The following is a 19,508-nucleotide window of genomic DNA, read 5'->3' on the forward strand; positions in this document are numbered from 1 at the left end:
AGGCAGACCCCAATCGCGACTACTGCCGAACTATTAAACCTTAGCTTCACGAGGCTATTGTGTCCTTGTTTTTCATGTGCTGTGCTTGTTGGCGCTTTGATTCGGCCTCTTTTGCGCAAACATAGAGGTTGGCTTGGCGACGACATGCCCGTTCTCGCGTCTGCTTTTACTGGTGCTCAAGTCAGGCGGCTTCGTCATCACAATGATGAGAAATCTTGGCCATATTGAAATGGCAAGTTCTTGAGCAATTGGCACTAACTTCTTAACACTGACGTTGACACTGACCTCTACCAACACTGTAGGGTGCGTCACTGTCACTCCCTGTACGTACATATATACGTAGTTTACTGATCACGAGAACCGCGTGCCTAGCGCATTGCTTACTTTAAACTTGTACGCGAAGCCCGCGGTCACAGTTTATTGCCCATTCACTAAAGGTTAACCCCTAAGGCTACGCACACACTTGAGGCGGAGCTCCTTAGGCTTTTTGTCATGGTACGTGCGTGAACGCAAATTCGCCCATCTTGCCTTTGCCGCGGTAATCTTTGTAGCCCAGTGCATGGTATATATAATTAGCTGTAACTTTTTTTATATTCTGATACCAGAGCGACGGCCCTGTGCGGTATTAATATGAACTACTTTGTGATGTTGCTCTCGCTGAGATAAATTGCAGTGATTTACATGGGCCAGGGGGTGAAATAGGGCGGAACTTCCCCCCTCCCCGAGTCACACCAGCACTTGCCTCTCGAGATTCTTCTTACTGCGACACAACACGGACTTGCGCCGCTACAATCCGAGCACGATTATCTGAAATTTGGTAATGCTTTTAGGGGCGAAGCTCCTTATGACGTGGCTTGTGCGTCCCTCGTAGAACGTAACCACCAGTGGCACATACCCGAAATAGGTATAACATTTGACCTCCAAGGTGGTGCCGGTGAGAGATTTTCTCTGTGCGTTGTTTAACAATAAAAATAGTGCTCAATGTACATGCCAATGGCTGCTAATTGGGAATGAGAGACAGGAGCATTCGGCTTTTAGTTAACGCGCACGCTGCGATCCCCCTTAGCAGCCATTGGCATGTACATTGAGCACTATCGGACAAGAAAGGGTTGCTACATTATACTCGCTGGGTGTGACCTCCTTAGTTTTAGAAAGGTTTAGCGAGCGTTGAGCCGCAGGGCCATGAATACAATGAACTAGTATATACCATGAATGAATTCGAGGTGGTTAAAGGGGGGAAGCATATACGAAGCGCAAGCCGAAAGAAATTAAAAGCTGAATCCTCCTGTCTCTCATTTCACACTAACAGCCACTGGCATGTACATTGAGCACTATCTGACCGGGAAAGGTTGCTACGTTATACTCGCTGGGCGTAACCTCCTTGGTTTTAGAAAGGTTTAGCGAGCATTGGGCCGCAGTGCCATTAATACAGTGGACTAGTATATACCATGAACTCAAGGTGTTTGAAGGTGGGAAGTAGACCTGAAGCGCAAGCCGTAAGAAAGTGTGCGTGTGCCACCTCTCGTTTAGTCCTTGGAATGTCCACTCAATGGCGGTGCTTCTATATGGGGAGTATATGATAAAAAGATGCGAGATGGTGGGACTTAAAGTGTTGAATAGATGGACGAACGGACACACAGACAGATGCATGGATGAACGCATTAACGGACGCAGGGGTGGATGCATGAACGAACGCAGGGACGGGCGCACGAACAGACGCATGGACAGTCACACAGACGGACGCATGGACGGACGAATGCTTCGCCCCACTCTCCATCATTCACTCCGTGGATATGCTGCCATTTTTTTAGTTTAGTGAATAGCTTGGTGCGACAAACGCAGTCAGACGTTTTTGAAAAGTCAAGTTACATTATGTCCGTTTGGCTGTGATTGTTAATACGTGGCAAATTATCGTGTATGACTTCAGTTAGCTGCGTTGTCGTCGATGAACCCCTATAAGAACCACGCTGATTGGGGAGCAGAATGCTTTCGTTAAAAAAAAGTTAGTAAATGTTTTATCGCTATATGCTTGTGTAGTTTGCATGCCATACTCGTTAAAGATATCAGTCTCAAATGCATTCAATGAAGTTATCTTCTAATTTATGTATTGCAATTATTTTACACATTTTACAATCTTCTGGTAATTTTGAATTCGAAAGCTATTTACGAAAAATACTGACAAGATATCTGCTACACCATTCTGCGTACCTTTTCAGAAATTGGTGGGGTATATTCTGCGAACCCCACTCTTTCTTTGTATTCATAGGGCAAGCAGAAGATAACGAACACCGCTGTCTGGGATAACGAGAGTGTCTATAGCAGACACAGCGCTTGGGAACAAGTCCTGCACAAGGCCATTATCTTTTGTGAAAAAAAAGTAGTTATATCTGTTGGCTTTATCCGCCTTTTCGAGTGACGATAGTTGAGTTGTGAGCGGGTTCATTCGGCGAGAGTGATTCCAAATTGTTGTGGATTACTTTTGGGAAAGCTAGAAATTATATAGTGCTGAAACAGTGGTGTGTTGCTTCCTCGAATTTTTGTTTAAATTTTTTTGCAGCAAGCGCATATCTGGCACCGTTGAATGAGTTCTTTCCGGCAGCCTTGTTAACTTTCCCTAATCTTCTTCAGTTGGCGCTTTGCGTGTATTACTTCACCAGCAATCGACCCTTTATTATTTAACGTATTTTTTGAGTTCGCAAATCAGCGAAGAGACGAAACATTCGTGAGCACGGAATCTCGTTGAAGCTGACGTTTCAACCAGCGGACTTGCAGATGGCAAGCCCACTTCTCGAAACGTTGGTACTAGCTGCCTGTTTACGTGTTTCCACATCTTTGCGAGCTTCCACCTTCCCCCGAACTTCTTCCTTGTCTTAATTAACACACGAGTGAAGGATTAGAATTAAAGAATACTCCTTATGTAAGCGTATATTTTGGCGTGAACAAATTTGTAGGAAAACTCAAGGCTGTCATGTAAAAGTAGGGCTGTCAGTCACACCAAGTGCACAAACCAACAAGCTGTCTTGCATGGTTGCGGGTTGCTAACGTCATTTAAGTCATTGTTCTAAGACCGTCTTACGGTTTGCGAATCTGTGGACGTCTGAGCTCAAAAAAAAAAAAAACCTGCCTGCCCTGTGTGGAGCGTGCCACACCGTCCCAGCGTAAGCTGAGAAGAGGGGCCTTTCAGAGCTTTCGTTCAACGCTCTTTGGGTAATTCTACAAGCACGCTTGCAGGGAGCCCACTACGCCATAAATCTTCGTCATTTTTGTGTGATAGGGAGGCATTCACTATGCCATCATGCGCAATTAATTGTAAAAGCATGGTTGATTGATTGATTGATATGTGGGAATTAACATCCCAAAACCACCATATGATTATGAGAGACGCCGTAGTGGAGGGCTTCGGAAATTTCGACCACCTGGGGTTCTTTAACGTGCACCCAAATCTGAGTACACGGGCCTACAACATTTCCGCCTCCATCGGAAATGCAGCCGCCGCAGCCGGGATTTGATCCCGCGACCTGCGGGTCAGCAGCCGAGTACCTTAGCCACTAGACCACCGCGGTGAGGTTGTAGAAGCATGGTAGCCCCTACTTACTTGCAAAGAATTTAGTCATTTTTTTAGTGCTGTGGCCGACGAAGAAGAATCATGCTTGAAACATTTTTAATGGGTTAGAACATTTGATGAGGAACTAGTTGCGCAATTCGCATTGTGCGACGCCTGGTGGTTGCCTTGCTGTTCTGAAACTCTATACTACTCATATTACCGTGATTCCTTTCCCGACATCATGCCTGCCTAAGGCCAGTTTGCAACAGAGTTTCCGACTCCGGCGTGGCTCTTTGGTGGAATACTAGTCCGGCACGCATGAGACCATGGTTCGAATCGCAGTGTTTCCTTGAGGTTTTTCATCTACTTAGTTTCTTCTTTTACGTCGTGTAATAGTGGTCACGGACACAGGTTTCGGTGGACAACTACGGCGCACGATACCCTTGTTTTGATCTCACAAACCCTTCGCTGTAATAGCTGACGTAATGCTGCTTACAAGTGGCTCCCTAGCGGTAAGTGCCCTTGCGTTTCAGATCGGTGCAAATATCTGCGTTTTTTTCCCGCAGGAACTCCAACAACCTACGTTTAGGACGACATAGCTTGTCAGAGTTTGATCAGTTTAGATGAAGTCCATGTTATATTGCGAGTTTCTAATTACAGCACGCTCCCTTCGGTACACAGTAACACACGATATATGGAAGGCGATTAACTGATATATTTTTAAGCACACCTTGCTCTGAAATGCACTCGACAAAGGTCAGTGTCACCGCAGGTTGTCGTACTTGCAGTTTCTTGCGCTTCCCATTGCAGATCATTGAAAAACATTCTGACAGGCCAATGAGATGCGACATCGCAAAACCTGTTCAAAATTTATTCCTCGTGGGCTGCGCCTCCGTCATTAGTCAGTAGATAGCGTCTAAAGTTGATAGGGCTATGAATGAAGGGGTCGATCCCCTCCCTTCAAGTCGCTCCCACAACGAGTGCGACTGGCAAAAACATTTCGTGCTTGTCAGAAAACGCTTGTCTGTTGGTTTGACGACAATTTTTATATAGTAACTTACCGAGCGGCGTGTCGCAAGCGGGTTGTTTTCTCGCTGTATTTCTGGTCTAGGATTGCATCATTGTGAATAATGCTCTCGTATAAGCAAATAGTTGACTATTTAATAGTATGGCAATGATTATACCGTCGAGGGCATCTGAACATTCCGTTGTGAATGTCTTGTGGCTTTTGTGACACTTCAATACCTAATGTTTGATTGATTGATATGTGGGGTTTAACGTCCCAAAACCACCAAATGATTATGAGAGACGCCGTAGTGGAGGGCTCCGGAAATTTCGACCACCTGGGGTTCTTTAACGTGCACCCAAATATGAGTACACGGGCCTACAACATTTCCGCCTCCATCGGAAATGCAGCTACCGCAGCCGGGATTCGATCCTGCGACCTGCGGGTCAGCAGCCGAGTACCTTAGCCACTAGACCACCACGGCGGGGCTACCTAATGTTTGAGTGTGCCGAATTTGTATACAGCAGGCACAGCTCATCAAGAAATATGAACCTATCAAAATTTAGCGTGCAACCTTTGAGGATGACCTCTTCCGGGGAGAATGCGCTGCTCGGTGTGATCATGCCCATCGAGCCCTGCTAATTTTCATGCACAAGACCAAGTTCGCCTCGCCCGTCTGTGTTATTTGATTTTCTCTTTTAAAGTTTTTACTTTTTTCCTTTTTCACTATACCTCACTTTACCCAAGCAGAATCAACGGGTTGGGTCATTTTATGGTGCAGTTCCCAGCGTACTGCTTCCCTATATCCTCTGTGTTTTCGGAATTTTCATGCGCCTAAAATAAATAAATAATAATAATAATAATAATAATAATAATAATAATAATAATAATAATAATAATAATAATAATAATAATAATAATAATAATAATAATAATAATAATACTTCATTGTACACATCCATAACAAATGCAAAAAAACGGGCCTAAGTCCCCAGAACTTGTGCGACTAGGCCCGGCAGTGCCGGTTGCATCGATGTGGATACAAGATAAGAAAACTATTGTTGTTTCCTTATCAATGAACAGACAAATGATTAACACCATTACTTTTTACAGGCCAAAAAAAAAGAGGAAGAAAGGAGGGACACAGAGCATACGTGGCATACAAATAGACCATGTGATTTTAAAGCTCAGCGAGAAATTTTTTTAATTGACTTTTTGAACTCGCTGAAAAAAATTTGTCAGGTGGTGCATTGAAAATTTTTGGAATATATACACTTCTATATGCTTCTCCATATCTGGTAGAGAACCGGGGTATTATTAAACGCTGTTTTTCTTTCAGGGGTCGACGTGTCACTACTACTACTACTACTACTACTACTACTAATAATAATAATAATAATAACATAATTTATATAAAGTAATACCATAATGAACATAAAATAATACCTAAATAAACATAAAATATATACCATAATATACAATAAAAAGACCATAATAAACAAAAAATACCATAATAAACCATAATAGACATAAAATATTACCATAATAAACCCAAAAAAAGACGAGCCCGTATATATATATATATATATATATATATATATATATATATATATATATATATATATATATATATATATATATATATATATATATATATACAAAGGAAAGAAGTGTATACTTAAGAGCTCACGTTTCCGTGTTTTGACACAATATTAATGAGTTATAACAGACAAAGATCCCAAGGAAAGTATAGGGGAAGTTATTAGACGAAACAATTCATTCTAATCGGTCTAATAACTTCCTCCATACTTTCCTTGGCATGTTCGTCTGCTAGATCTCATATATATATATATATATATATATATATATATATATATATATATATATATATATATATATATATATATGTATATATATATATATATATATATATATATATATATATATATATATATATATATATATATATATATATATATATATATAAAACAGATGCTTCGCCTTTCATAGATATACATTGAGCAACGTGCGACCTGCTTAGGAGCAGAATGAAATATCATTTAAAAGTAGCATCAATTTCGGCTAACTGGTAAACGTTTTGTGACATTAAATACAGCTAAGTATGCTACGTGGAAGGGAATTAAGTCGGCTGGTCAGAGTGCACTACGTTCGTGTCAAGCAGTCATGTTTTGTACATCCTTTGTCACGCGATAACCAAGCGAACCGGACCAATGCAATTACAAATGTGCAAAACAGGATACACCTCATTAAGCAGACCGAATTCTGACACGCTTTATTCTAAATAAAGATTCAGTGCATTTTTCGTCTGCACGTGTACGAAAGTGTACTGGTATATAACGCGAACGACCGAATATTCACAAAGGACTTTGAATTACAGAGGAGCCCTGCGAGACAACTGGCGTGTCGGCTTTTCGAAAGGTGATTCTTTAATAAATTCAGAATCTTACGGCGCGTTGGGCAGTGCCGTGTGCGCACGATAGCACAAGTACTGTTCTTGTTTCGCCTTACAGAATCAAGGCATCACTTTGGAGCGCAGTGAAATCAAAACTCTAGTAGCCGTAAGGAACACGTCATTCGTACTGGCAATGAATAAACACAATTGAATGCAAGTTTTCTGGAATTCATAGTTAAAGATTAAGCAAAAATACATCTGAAAGTTTTTGAAAAAGGACATTTTCGCAAACGAAACTTTGCTTGCAAACAACTTCTCAAAGTATTGAGATATGCATTTGCAAGTTGTTCGATGAAATTAATATACTGCTACAATAATGTGTTTGATAGACAATATCAATAATTACTTGATGCCTTAGGATCCGTCGGGATAGACAACAAAGCAATGGTACTGCTTTTTTGGACTTAATACGTGTCTACAAACTTTGTTGTGAGTGGTTTTAAGGGTGGCAATTGGTTAGTAACAGCTTTGAAGTTTGACTTTGTAACCTTCGCCAAAGAACATTGTCGCAACGTAATCACTCATCAGCGACAATGATATCTTAGTTCACTCAGCCTAAGGGCTAGTGGCATGAGATGAAATTTCTTGCATTTTTAGATATTATTTGTTTTACATGACTCCCTCCACTTTATCAGAGATCAGTCCCACTTAAATGTAGCAGCGAGTATACGTTGGCGGTCATGCGCATATGCCATGCGCCTGCTCTGAGGCAGCCATTTGATTGCATAACGGCACCTGTATACATTGCAAAATGGGACGTTATGAGAACCAGCAGTACATAAGGCATCGGCAACTACGCGTAACCAAAATTAGGTGCCGTACAAAGATCACGCACCAACCGCAAAAGGATTACCTCATGAGCTTCAAGGTAGAAACTTACTCTAAAGGTATCTGTGCGCTCAGTCAAGCAGCTCGGCAACTCTTTTCATGGTATACAGCATAAAATAGAAGACGTGTAGTGTTGTTCCCCTGCAATCATTATATCTAGGAACGTGTAAAGTAGGGCTCCAATTGCTGCAGCAACAAGCTTTTCGCACAATCAAAGTGAAAGCATGTAACTTTAATTAAAAAATAACAATAACATTTAGGCGCTGGCCATACTCGACGACTGATTATAGCCACAGTATATCTCACCCTCAAGTGAACGGATGTGTCATTTCCTTGCGCTTTCATCAAAGAGCTGTCACCATGGCTGGGAATCGAACCTGCCTCCTGACGTTTAGTAGCCAACGCAGTAATAGATTAGGCGTAAACCCAGAAAGCCTTATGAGAGTAGACGTCTGCATCGACTTCCGGTTTGAAATATTCGTGGCACGCTGTTTCGTTGGCTGCGTTTTTGGAGCTGTAGGTATGTCTTTTCTTTTGATTTTATTGCAGTGCAATCACAAGCGCAATCATGATTGGTTTTGCAGCTGTTTATTGCTAGAGTTCGAGCACCAAAGAGAAAAAAAGATGTTCGCATTTAATTGGAGCGTAGAAAATTGAAGTGGGTTTTATGGTAAGAATAGGACCTTTGGGTGCCTAGCGTCAGGTAGGTGATATTAGTCCCAAATCCTGCATGGATGGTTTCGTTTGTCTGGTACATTTGGCAATTACGTACAGGCGCTCCCAGCAAAGATCCACGGCAGGTTGACTACGTGCCGTTCACATTTCGGCAAGACGAAAGAAGAACTGAGACTTGAAGACGAAAGCGCAAAAGGCATATGGGAGTGTAGTTTTTCATCAGTGCAACCACAATCACTCCCTACACAAATGTTAAAAGCACACGGCATTTAGCTAAAACGCACGGCCACCGCGCAACGTGCAGGCAGCTCTGACCTTGATACCGAAAGTAGCCTGATACAGCAGCCAACAGCCGCACGACATCAGACAAGCGGTGACGCCGTGGAATCCATGGACATTATGTCAATGACATCAACTGCAGTGATGTATGCACAATCAGCCAGTGGGTCTGAAGGCAACGTCTTCGCATCAGTGGGAGAAAATAATGTGTCAGTAACGCTAAAGACAAGAAAAAGCGCCCTACTATTCTAGTTATAAAAGAGGCACACGATGTGTTGCGGGTAAATTCAAGCGTTCCTCCGAGCATTCATTTCGGAGCAGTCAATTTACTCACACGTGATCTGGTGCACATGCGATCTGAGCAGGCAAATACGCCTAACAAACACGGTGCCTGACTATGAGGTGAGCGTCGTCTCGGCCAGCCTCTTCACTAATGCGATACATTACGTAAAAACCCAACGAGCTCGATTTCGATAAAACAAAAAGTTACCGCCGACACATTTCAATTTTAAAGCATTTCTAGCTCTGCATTAGAGTCGAGGTCATTCGAGAACGAACGATTGAACATTTTGCCATGCCGTCGCTGCTGAACGCGTAGTTTTAGTAACATAGTATACCCCCTGCACATAGTGAACATGCATACAACCTGTGTTGCAACTACGACTGCAAAAATCAGCTAAGCACACCCACAGATGGAAACACGTATGAATAAGCATGTTAGTGGGTTACCTGTGTTTGTATGTAAGTACAAAATTATTTGAAATACGTGACAACCAAGGCCATGCCCCTCTTTATTCCAAAAAACGCAGGATCGTGATAGCACATACAGTCTGTTATTTGCCATTCGAAATGAAAATATTATTTCACAACGACACCACATGCTTCCCTTTCGCGGTCAGTCACAGGTGCGGCTATACTAACGCGTGCTAGAAAGTCGCGGTATCCGCGTTGGATTACCATGAAAAAAGCGAGCGACACCGATGCCCAAGGAGTAACGCAGCAAACTGAGAGCCTTTGAACCGGAAGCTGGTGCAGACCAAGTGCACCCCATGAGCTTGCGAGTTTGCGCCTCACTTATAGCAGCTGTGACAAAAGTGGGGGTTGCTTCCGCTATGTCCAATCCATGGAGATATTAATATCTTCAATAACTTTATACAGCGATCACAAAGTGCCGTACGTTTTTTTTTGTCCCCAGTTTTGCCAAGAAAAAAACATGCAGCTGAAAGTTATCCTCGTCGGCTTGGCCATTTTCGGTCTGATTGTTGCAGGTGAGTTTTTTTTTGTCAGACCAGCTTTCCTGAATCCCAAGAAATAACCTTGTAATTTAGCCTGCGCCTTACGAGCCTTTGCTGTATTATCGAAATGTAGGTATACCTCTGCGCAGAGGCGGTGTCGTAATCAGTGAAGTGAAAACTCAGGGGCGACTATTGCTTTTTGGTAACTTTTGTCAATATCATGCCAGGAAGACGCGAAATACTGTCGGTCACGGCAAAAAAAAACAAAAAAAAAACCAAAGCTTTTTAGGCATGCGATTCACCTGGCTTAAGCTTCTGCAAGAATTCACTACACTTCTCACTATTGGTATGGATTCCATTTCTCTAGATGACGACTCATTATCTCTCCATCGCTTTACGTGACCCCGCCATGTGCACTTATATCTTAAAGCTCTTATGTGCCCGTTGTTTAGTTGAGCTTCGTGCATTGTGACCGAGCGTACAACAGACACAGAAGAGGATGAAAGACGGCAAGTGCTAAACGCAGCTCTCGGAGTGTATAGCCCTGAGGCTATTCTGTGGGTGTTTCTATACCAACTCAAGCAGGCCTGTAAAAAAGGGCCGAGAGGGGTGGGGAGTGGCTAGCTTTCCCCCGCTCTGAAATTCGGATAGAAGGGGTGGTTTACCGAGGAGAAATGACAAAAATAAACCTTTAAGTCTTCGAAGAAGTGCCCCCCCTCCCCCTCGACAAAAATTCATGGCTATGGGCCTGTCCCTGAAGACTCATCGAGAACATGGTCACTTCGTCCACCTGCGCTTTCTGTCACATAAAAGCGATCACGGTCATACATAAATACATAAATGCACACATAAAATTATGGGAACCCTAAAGCTTCGCCTTTAGAAGTTGAACGCGATAGCAATATCCTGTTCCTAGTGCGTACTTCAAGCACTTTGTGCATGAAACCTTTTCGAGCTTGCTATGCACCCACTACGTGGCATTAAGGAAATAGACGCAGTAGCGGGTGCCCCCTTTGTGGTGGGTGACCGGCTTCAAACCATGAAGTCATTATGATAATCGCACGTTCTGACACTCGCTGGCGCTTGTACTACGCATTGTTACTGCAATATTTCATGTGCATTGTGAAGCATGTAGACAGGAAGCATGTGTTTGTAAATCATGAAAGCTACTTTCCCTGCATTTCTAAGCAGAGGTAGTTCTTTTTACTGTATTCACAAACAGACGCCTGGTCTTGTGGTAGAGCATCCGCTTGCCAAGCTAACCACTTGAGTTCGATCGCCACTCGAACCCAATGACCTTGGTTCGGTCCACAGTCTGGACCCAGATTTTTTTATCATTTGTTTTATTTGCACTGTTATCGATTTTCTGCTTTCGTACAAGATGGTAAAATTTCGCTCACAACCAACGATACCGACGCCGATGCTGGAATTTTTGTGAAACAAGCTCTATAACGCTATCGTGTTGAAAAAAAATAAAAAAAATATATAACTTTTTGGTGGTGCTGGCTTTGTGCCTAGGTACCCGAGGTTACAAGGCAAGTGTCTCAACGTCTGGCACAGGCACCGTAATGTTTTTCTAATTTCAGGCCTGCAACTTACTCTTGAATATCTGAATATTTCTACGCCGCAACGCTGTTCATAAATTGGCAGTGATAATATAGCCCTCAACACGAAAACATGTATAGTATAAACATATCGAGTATTTCGCACATTAGGAAATACGTAAGTTTGCGAAAATTTGATGCTAAGACCACATTTCATTGATCGTGAGATGCGTTGCCATACCGCTGTTCCGACGCGGACAAAGGCCAGAAAAAATGCGAAACACGCCGTGACGATGCTACGAAAAAAAAAAGCTCTGGAAGGCTACAAGCCACAAAGAAGTTTCGCGCGTCAGTGTAACTCACATAACTCCCAAAAAAGACTGGATGGATTTCGCCCTCCCCACATGTGAGTGGCTACTCATGTTCTGCTGTCTGGACCACCATGCTGTGATGCGAAGCGTTACTCTTACATTGTGCCGTTCGAAGACGTAACTAGGAAGATGAATTGAAGTTTCCACAATTTCTCTGCATATTTTTTTCCGCGCAATAGTTGCTGCAGCTATCGCAATACAAGTGTTGTCCAAGTTATTTGAGACTAATTTTGCATCGTGATATACGTTTCATAATGTGCTCTTTTCTGTTTCTAGAGAGCGGTGCCATGCCCGCCAGCAGCAGTGCCAATGAGGCCGAAGCCAGGACTGAACCACAATCTGCAGAGCGCGCAGAGCAAAGCAGTGCTGAGGAGGCACGCATCAGCGAGGCATGCCTGAAATCGCTGTGTGGGTAACAACCTGACGCAATGAAACTATATGTTCCAAGGAAATATCTCGCATAGGACCAATAAATTTCTTAGAAGAATTTGAAGCATGGTCAATCTTTCCGTGTCATTATCGTAATTCCGAACGTATGCAATCGGGAATCTCAGTGCGATGCACGGTAGCTATAAAGAAGTTTTTGGCCATATGAAATAGAAACTGACTTTACATAGTTAGAATACATTGTTCAAGCTCGACTTGTGCTGCTCTACTGGGGGGCAGGAGTATGTAAAAAGATGTAGTGTTAAACGCGTACAGGCGAGCACTGCGAGAGAAGAAGAACACCCAGGAACGGTGTTCGGTTTGCGTTCTTCGCCGGTCTATACTTTTTCTTTACACCGTAATGCTGAAACCCCTCGTGCAGACACGTCTCCTTCATTGCACGGCTCAAGGGTACCTTCTAATAGACCGCGTCGTGCTGTGGGCGGCGAATACTGCAACGTATTGTTCCTGATCGGCGTAAATCAAATTCGTCGACTTCAATAACGTTTCCGATGGATCGCCTCAAGAATAAGTGCTTTGCTCGACGAGCCCAGTACACGAAGTTCCTACAAGAATCAAGATCGCTGCTCACAGATCCTACAGCAGAGGAGCCCAAGCTTACAGGTATCTATGACCGTTTGTCAGCTAGCAACAACAAGCTCTCGAAGATCAATAATGTGCTCGAGGAGCACCTAGCTGACGAGGAGCTCGAAGCGGAGTATGTCGTGGCAGTGGAATATAACGACCAAGCTATCAGCTTGCTCACCGAGATTCGCTGCAAAATAGACGGTTTGGGAAGCGTGAACAGTACAGTGGTGACTGCTCCTACGAACGCGACAGCAACAGTTGCTGACGCCATGACCAGAATAGGCCCAAGGCTGCTAAACCTTGACTTGCCAACATTTAAAGATGATATTCACGAATGGTCAGCTTTCTAGGAGCAGTTTGAAGAGGATATCTATCTTAACAACGCATTATCGACGACGACGAAGTTTTTCTACCTGCAGCAATACCTAGCGGGTTAAGCGGCAGCTGCAATCTCTGGATTCCCGACTTCTGAATTGTGGTACGCCGACGCCATAGAGCTACTGAAATAATGGTTCGACGATCGTAACGAAATCGTTCAACACCACCTGTCAGCGCATCGCAATCTTCCACATGTTAAGGCAGGAAGACGTTAGAGGCCTTAGGTAGATTTAGGACTCTGTGCAGCTCAACCTACGATGTCTCACGGCACTAAACGTACCAGCGATAACATTATCGGTAATGTTGATTGACAATTTACGAGAGACTTTGCCATACGAAATCGCTCTTGCATACATCAGAGCAAACAGCAGCGAGACTATAAGACGACATAAGTCTTCTAGAAACGCATCAGATCCACAACTGTAGGCTGCAAACTCGAATTCGGAACTAAAAGTGCTGCTCATGTTCATACGTATTGAATTAGAAAGCCGGGAGCAGTGTCAGCAATTCTCAGAACGACCTGATATTTACCACACTCTCACTCTTCCGAGAGGGCAAGACGGCAGCACCAGCACCACTTCTGTACCACACAGTGCGTTGTACGAGAGGAGCGAGTGCTGTTGCTGCCATCTTGTCCTTTCTGATGAGTGAGAGTGTGGTTAACCTACGTGTTAGCAAGCGAGCAACCTTAGCCACTAGACCACCATGGTGGGGCACATCCTAGATTGAAAGTTATGGTATAAAAAATAAAGCAATAGCGTTAAACAGCAATAATCAGCATAGGCACGTTCATAGCTAAATAAAAGAGTTAGACAAGTTAGTTATAATATGCATCGAACAATTATTAAGGTACAGAAAAATGTTACCTGCGCCATCATTCTCATAACCAAGGCTTTCAATGCGGAACTCGAGCTACGGTGAAATCGCTTTTGGTGGACTGAAAAGCGGTTCGCAAAAAAAACAAAAAAACAAAAACAAAACATGAGTGGTTCCCTACAATTGCGTGTCAGATTATCAGGACTCGGACAATTGTGGCGAGTGACCATTATTCCCTGTGACTAAAGGTCACGCCAAGCAGAGATGCCTGCTGTCACATTCGTGGTGGAGTTGACTCGAACATCCTTGATTTGATTTGGTACCAGATACTGGAGTTTTGTGAAGATTATTCACCAATTTAGCTGTCTCGGATTCTCGGATGGCTTCACTAGCACAAATAAGAAGGCTGTTGAAGACACCTTAGACATCACAGTCTGCCCAGGGGTATTCCTTCGGGCAACGTTGGGTTCTGTGGTGCTGCCGAAGCTAATCTCAGAGGCCATGTCAAAAAAGCAGTGTGGTTGAAATATGCTCTTTCTGGTGCAGACAAACTTTTTATGTCAGCACATACTAATATATTTTCTTTAGTGAGTTATCCTGACGGTCAATTATTCTTTATGGTAATTTGGTAAGTGTATGCTTCAATATTATACGTATCCAGTCAACTCTAAGCTGAACCAAAAACATCAATTATGTACCACCTATGCTTTTTACTTCAAGGTGATGCCATGACGCTTTGCGCACCAGGTGAGCATTTTTATCTATTTTTTATCCAGGGGACGATTTTAATCCATTTCAGTAACGGGATGTCATGATGTCGTGAGATGGCACTTTGGAAGAAACCACCCCACTATACGTAGTCGAGCCCTCCTCACCATATACCTGTGCGGAATATTACTATTGAATGCTATGCTGAATTAAATAACGATTATTTCACACAAAGCATCGCATTCGACCTTCCACTGTAATAAGTATGAGTGTATGCAGCATGGACACTGGTACAGCCATTCAAGCCCTTGTGATGTAGTTGGGAGTCTGCCCAGAAGACCGAAGCCAGCCAGAGGCTCCGGGAGATGTCGACGAGAGGAGCCTGGAGCTGTTAACAGTAACATTTACTTACATTATTTACAGGTAGCGTGCTACTACATGATCAGGGTAGCATGATGGAAGCTCTCGATGAAAACTTGAATAGAGCTTCTGGGAGCTTGTCTGGAGCCTCGCCGCTCTCCCGTTTTATGCCCTGGCTTTCCCAGGATTCCCTGCAGGAACAAACAATGGAGGCCAGGAAAGTTCATTCAAATTGCCATATTCACTTCCGCCTTGAAAAGGGGAAGGCGAAACACCACCTCCTTCCCGACACAGGAAAGAAGAAAAAAGGCACGCCCAGCTCATCCCATGGCCAGGGAGAAAACACTGCACAACGTGCACGACACAGGACAGCGCGAGGACGTTGAGTCCTACGTGCAAATAAACTCTGTAAGCCGTTGCACAGATGAGTTTGCGGTGCCGGGCAGAGCATAGTTTGTGGAAACGGTGGCATGGATGCACCATGGGGCACGGGGGAAATTCACAGGAACACGGGTCTCAGACGCTTGGCTCATTGTCCGGGGCACCTTGACACACAAAGCAAGCCGCCTTGACGGCCAGCCGCTATTCCTAATCCGTCAGTCACTCAGACATGTCCAAAGATTTTTAAGAGGGGCACCAATGGCTCTGGATAAATTGAAGAACTACTTTCGTGCGGTCGTCGCTCTTGGTGCATTTATAGGACGCTTACACGGAAGAAATCAGGGTAGGCTCAGCCGCAATGTCTCATGCGTACAAGCGGAGCCAAGCCAGGGAGTCCGATCATAACACTAGTGGTGCTGAAAAAGAAATTGTCTGTTGCCTACGCAGCTGTCAGGATAAGCCCGCGCTAAACAGACCTATTCGAAATTTCTTAACAGACTTATTCAGAAATTCTTAACGCAAAAAATAATGAAGTTGTGGCTTGAAGGCATAGTTGTCAGCCGTTTAATAATAAACATACATGTTATGTTTGTGTCATTAGTCAGGATAACAACTATATTGCTTTGAATCAGCATCGTTTGCGGGAAACTGCAACCACACTCGATGCCTCCGGGATGAATTGATGGTTATAAATCTCTGTTTTCTGAAAGCCACAAGCTTTATTGAAGTCACGACGAGCGCATTTCTACGGAAGTAGAGTCACGAACTGGGTGGTTTTCGGCTCTCATCACTGTTGTGTCTAACAAAGAATGATGATGATGAAATAAACATTTATTTTTCGAAACAGCGTTCCCGAGTTTGTGAGCTCGGGGTCACTCTAGGTGGATGGGTCCCTTATTCCAGGAATCCTCCGGCCGCAATCACCTCCGGGGTCCTGGCGACAAGTCCTCGTTGGTCGTCTAGGTCACGTGCGGCAATCTTGGCCTCCCACGTCTCGGCTAGTGGGTAGATACGTGCAGTCGTTGCGGACTTGGTATTGGCATCTTCGTGGCGCCACGTGCACTCGAGTAGTAGGTGAGCCAGTGTGTCTGGCACGTGGCGTATCGGGCAGTACGTTGTAGACGTATAACGTTGGGTAGACTCTATGCAGTAGGGTGCCGTGTGTATAGGTATTAGCTAGAAGTCTCCGAAATGCTGTGAAATACGATCGTTTTAAATTTACACTTTCTTTCTTCTGGAGCCTGTGACGTAATCATAAAAAAGATAATAAACAATGTAGTCTAAACCCGCTCGGCGCGGCCCCACCCACACCCCTATCCTCAAACTCGGGTGTCGTGCTCAGCGCGAAGCCAGGGCTGGGCAAATATACCTGAAAAAGTATACCCGAATACAGATATCCAAATATGCTGTTTGGAAGCCTAAAATACAGATACTGACGTAACGGGTGCTTCAGAGATACTTTTTCAAAAAGTCGAAAAACGTATTCCGAGATACGTATACTGAAACATACGCGATACGTATATTGACTATCTCTGTGCTGGAGATAGTCATACGCTATACAGACACTTGCTTGTGCAGCATAATATATAAAATTCGCAACATATTGAGACTTGCAAATAAATTTACTCATTATTTTATCTCCGTACTCGGAGTGACAATAAGGCATCACAAAGGAGGCTTACACTGCACATTATTATTGATAACGACATGTTTACAGATATCATTTGCAATAAAAAACTATGCTGTAAAAGAGCAAGAGTCCCACGCGTTGTACACCGCAATCGGGACACTTGACGGCCACAGTATTAGCTATGCTACATGTAGAATAATTCAAGCGAAGAGCTGCAACCAATAACAAAGTAATTAAGGATAGGTATGCTTTTATTCACAGTGGGTCACCTGCAGTGGGGCCACCAACCATTCGTCACTGTTAACTTAGACGTCCTTCCACTTAGTAGACAAGTAGTTCAGGCTAGTTGGTATTGGTTTCCACTTTTGATAAAATGACCTAGCGCGAAAATGGAGGGGAACACGTAAACAATTAAGACGAGTGCTTACTTCCAGCTGAAGGTTAATTGTTTCCTAGAAACATAAAAAAAAGCTGAAAGAAGAACGAACAAAACAAGGAATGCGAAAGGACATGCAAAACGACCGCCTTCCAATCGCCGTGTGGCCGCGCTGGCGTCTTCCAGAAACGCTTTGGAGAAAGAAGTTTCATTGATGGCGCACGGCACTATACACAAATTTTTTTGCATGGTTTGTGGCTTTCACGATAAGCTCCGGTTTGACAAATAAGCACGGTAATAAAAAAGAGGAAAAGAAACGAGAAAAAAGAAAGCACTGCTCGTTGACGTGGCAGAAGAGAACGCAATTTAAAAATGACGCTGTTGGTTAGCGCCCATTGCGCAGTATACAATGCTTCTCACAATGAAAATATCACTGCTGGAATTCAAAATGGCAGTAATACTTTGTTGGCAAGCTCAAGCAGGAGATCATTCAAACACATTCTAGTTCTGTCTGAAGGTGTACAGTGAAGCGACTAGCTCGCTTTCAAGAAGCTAGGAGTCAGTTTCGCCCTCAGCAGAAATGTAGAAATAGTGGGTACATATCTCGTCGCGGACTGCCAAGGTCTCAACAGAAAATGTTTTTTTAGGGGCGAAGCTCCTTATGCCGTTGGTCGTGCGTCTGCAATGTATGTAGTAGTAGTAAGTAGTAGTAGTAGTAGTAGTAGTAGTAGTAGTAGTAGTAGTAGTAGTAGTAGTAGTAGTAGTAGTAGTAGTAGTAATAATAATAATAATAATAATAATAATAATAATAATAATAATAATAATAATAATAATAATAATAATAGTAGTAGTAGTAGTAGTAGTAGTAGTAGTAGTAGTAGTAGTAGGTCGCCACCTCCACGGCCGGACTAGAGGAGCGGCAAGCGTGCACTCTTGAATTGAGGAGGGAACCCACGCACGTTATTCATAAATAAAAATACGGCCGTTTCTGGGGAAACAACCTACAGAGACGACTATCAGTGAATTAATCTCTATTAAAATTTACCTTCTGTTTAATGCTCACTAAAATATAGTAACAGAAGGACGGACTTTGAGCTCTATCCGACAAAAGGTTGCCACGTTAAACTCGCTAGGTGTAACCCCTTTGGCAAGAGCAAGGTTTAGTGAGGATTGGGATGAACTAGCGGCGGTGCAAGGTGGGAACTAGACATGAAACGCAGGCTGTAAGAGACAGCGCACGTGCTGCTCCTTTAGTCCGGCCGTGCCACCTCTAGTTTAGTCCTTGAAATGTCCACTGGATGGCGGTACTTCTATATGATGAATATATGATGAAACTTTGGTGTGTTCACTTGATGGACTCACGGATGGACAGGCGCACGGATGGACGGACAGAGAGACCACGTATAGACAGACGCATGGACGGACGAATACAGCGATAGACGCTTGGACTGGCGCACGCACGGACGGACGCAGTGACGGATGCCTCGCCCCGCTCATAACATGCACTCCGTGGATATGCTGCAATTTTTTTCCTATTGTAAACCGCGTCTCAGCTCATTTCCAAACAAAAAACAAACTAAAAGTAACAAGAACCCCGTGTACCGGACAGTATCGCAGTACGGGTGATACATTGTAAAAGTATTTCACAACTGAGATACAAATACATTTTTGATAAGTATCTCGATAGACCAATACAGATACTCAAAAGTATCTCTGAAATACTATCGCGATACAGGAGCTCTTGTATCGTGAAACTGCCCGGCCCTGCGTGAAGCTTCATGCCCGAGCCCGGCCCCTTCCCACCGTGAAAACTACTTTACCAACAAGGTTCTAGGCTGGACTTAGGTTTTCGGGTGGGCTCAAGCCCACGTGCAGTGTTCTAGACAGAGC

At 43.6% G+C, this 19,508-nt stretch overlaps 1 pseudogene; it reads left to right on the plus strand.

Annotated features, from left to right (window-relative positions):
- Nucleotides 1-10,177: 10,177 nt before the first annotated feature.
- LOC142804326 (U4 spliceosomal RNA) lies at nucleotides 10,178-10,327 on the plus strand (annotated as a pseudogene).
- Nucleotides 10,328-19,508: the final 9,181 nt, after the last annotated feature.

Source organism: Rhipicephalus microplus, chromosome 3 (genome assembly GCF_043290135.1).
Source record: "Rhipicephalus microplus isolate Deutch F79 chromosome 3, USDA_Rmic, whole genome shotgun sequence".
Lineage (NCBI taxonomy): Eukaryota > Metazoa > Arthropoda > Arachnida > Ixodida > Ixodidae > Rhipicephalus > Rhipicephalus microplus.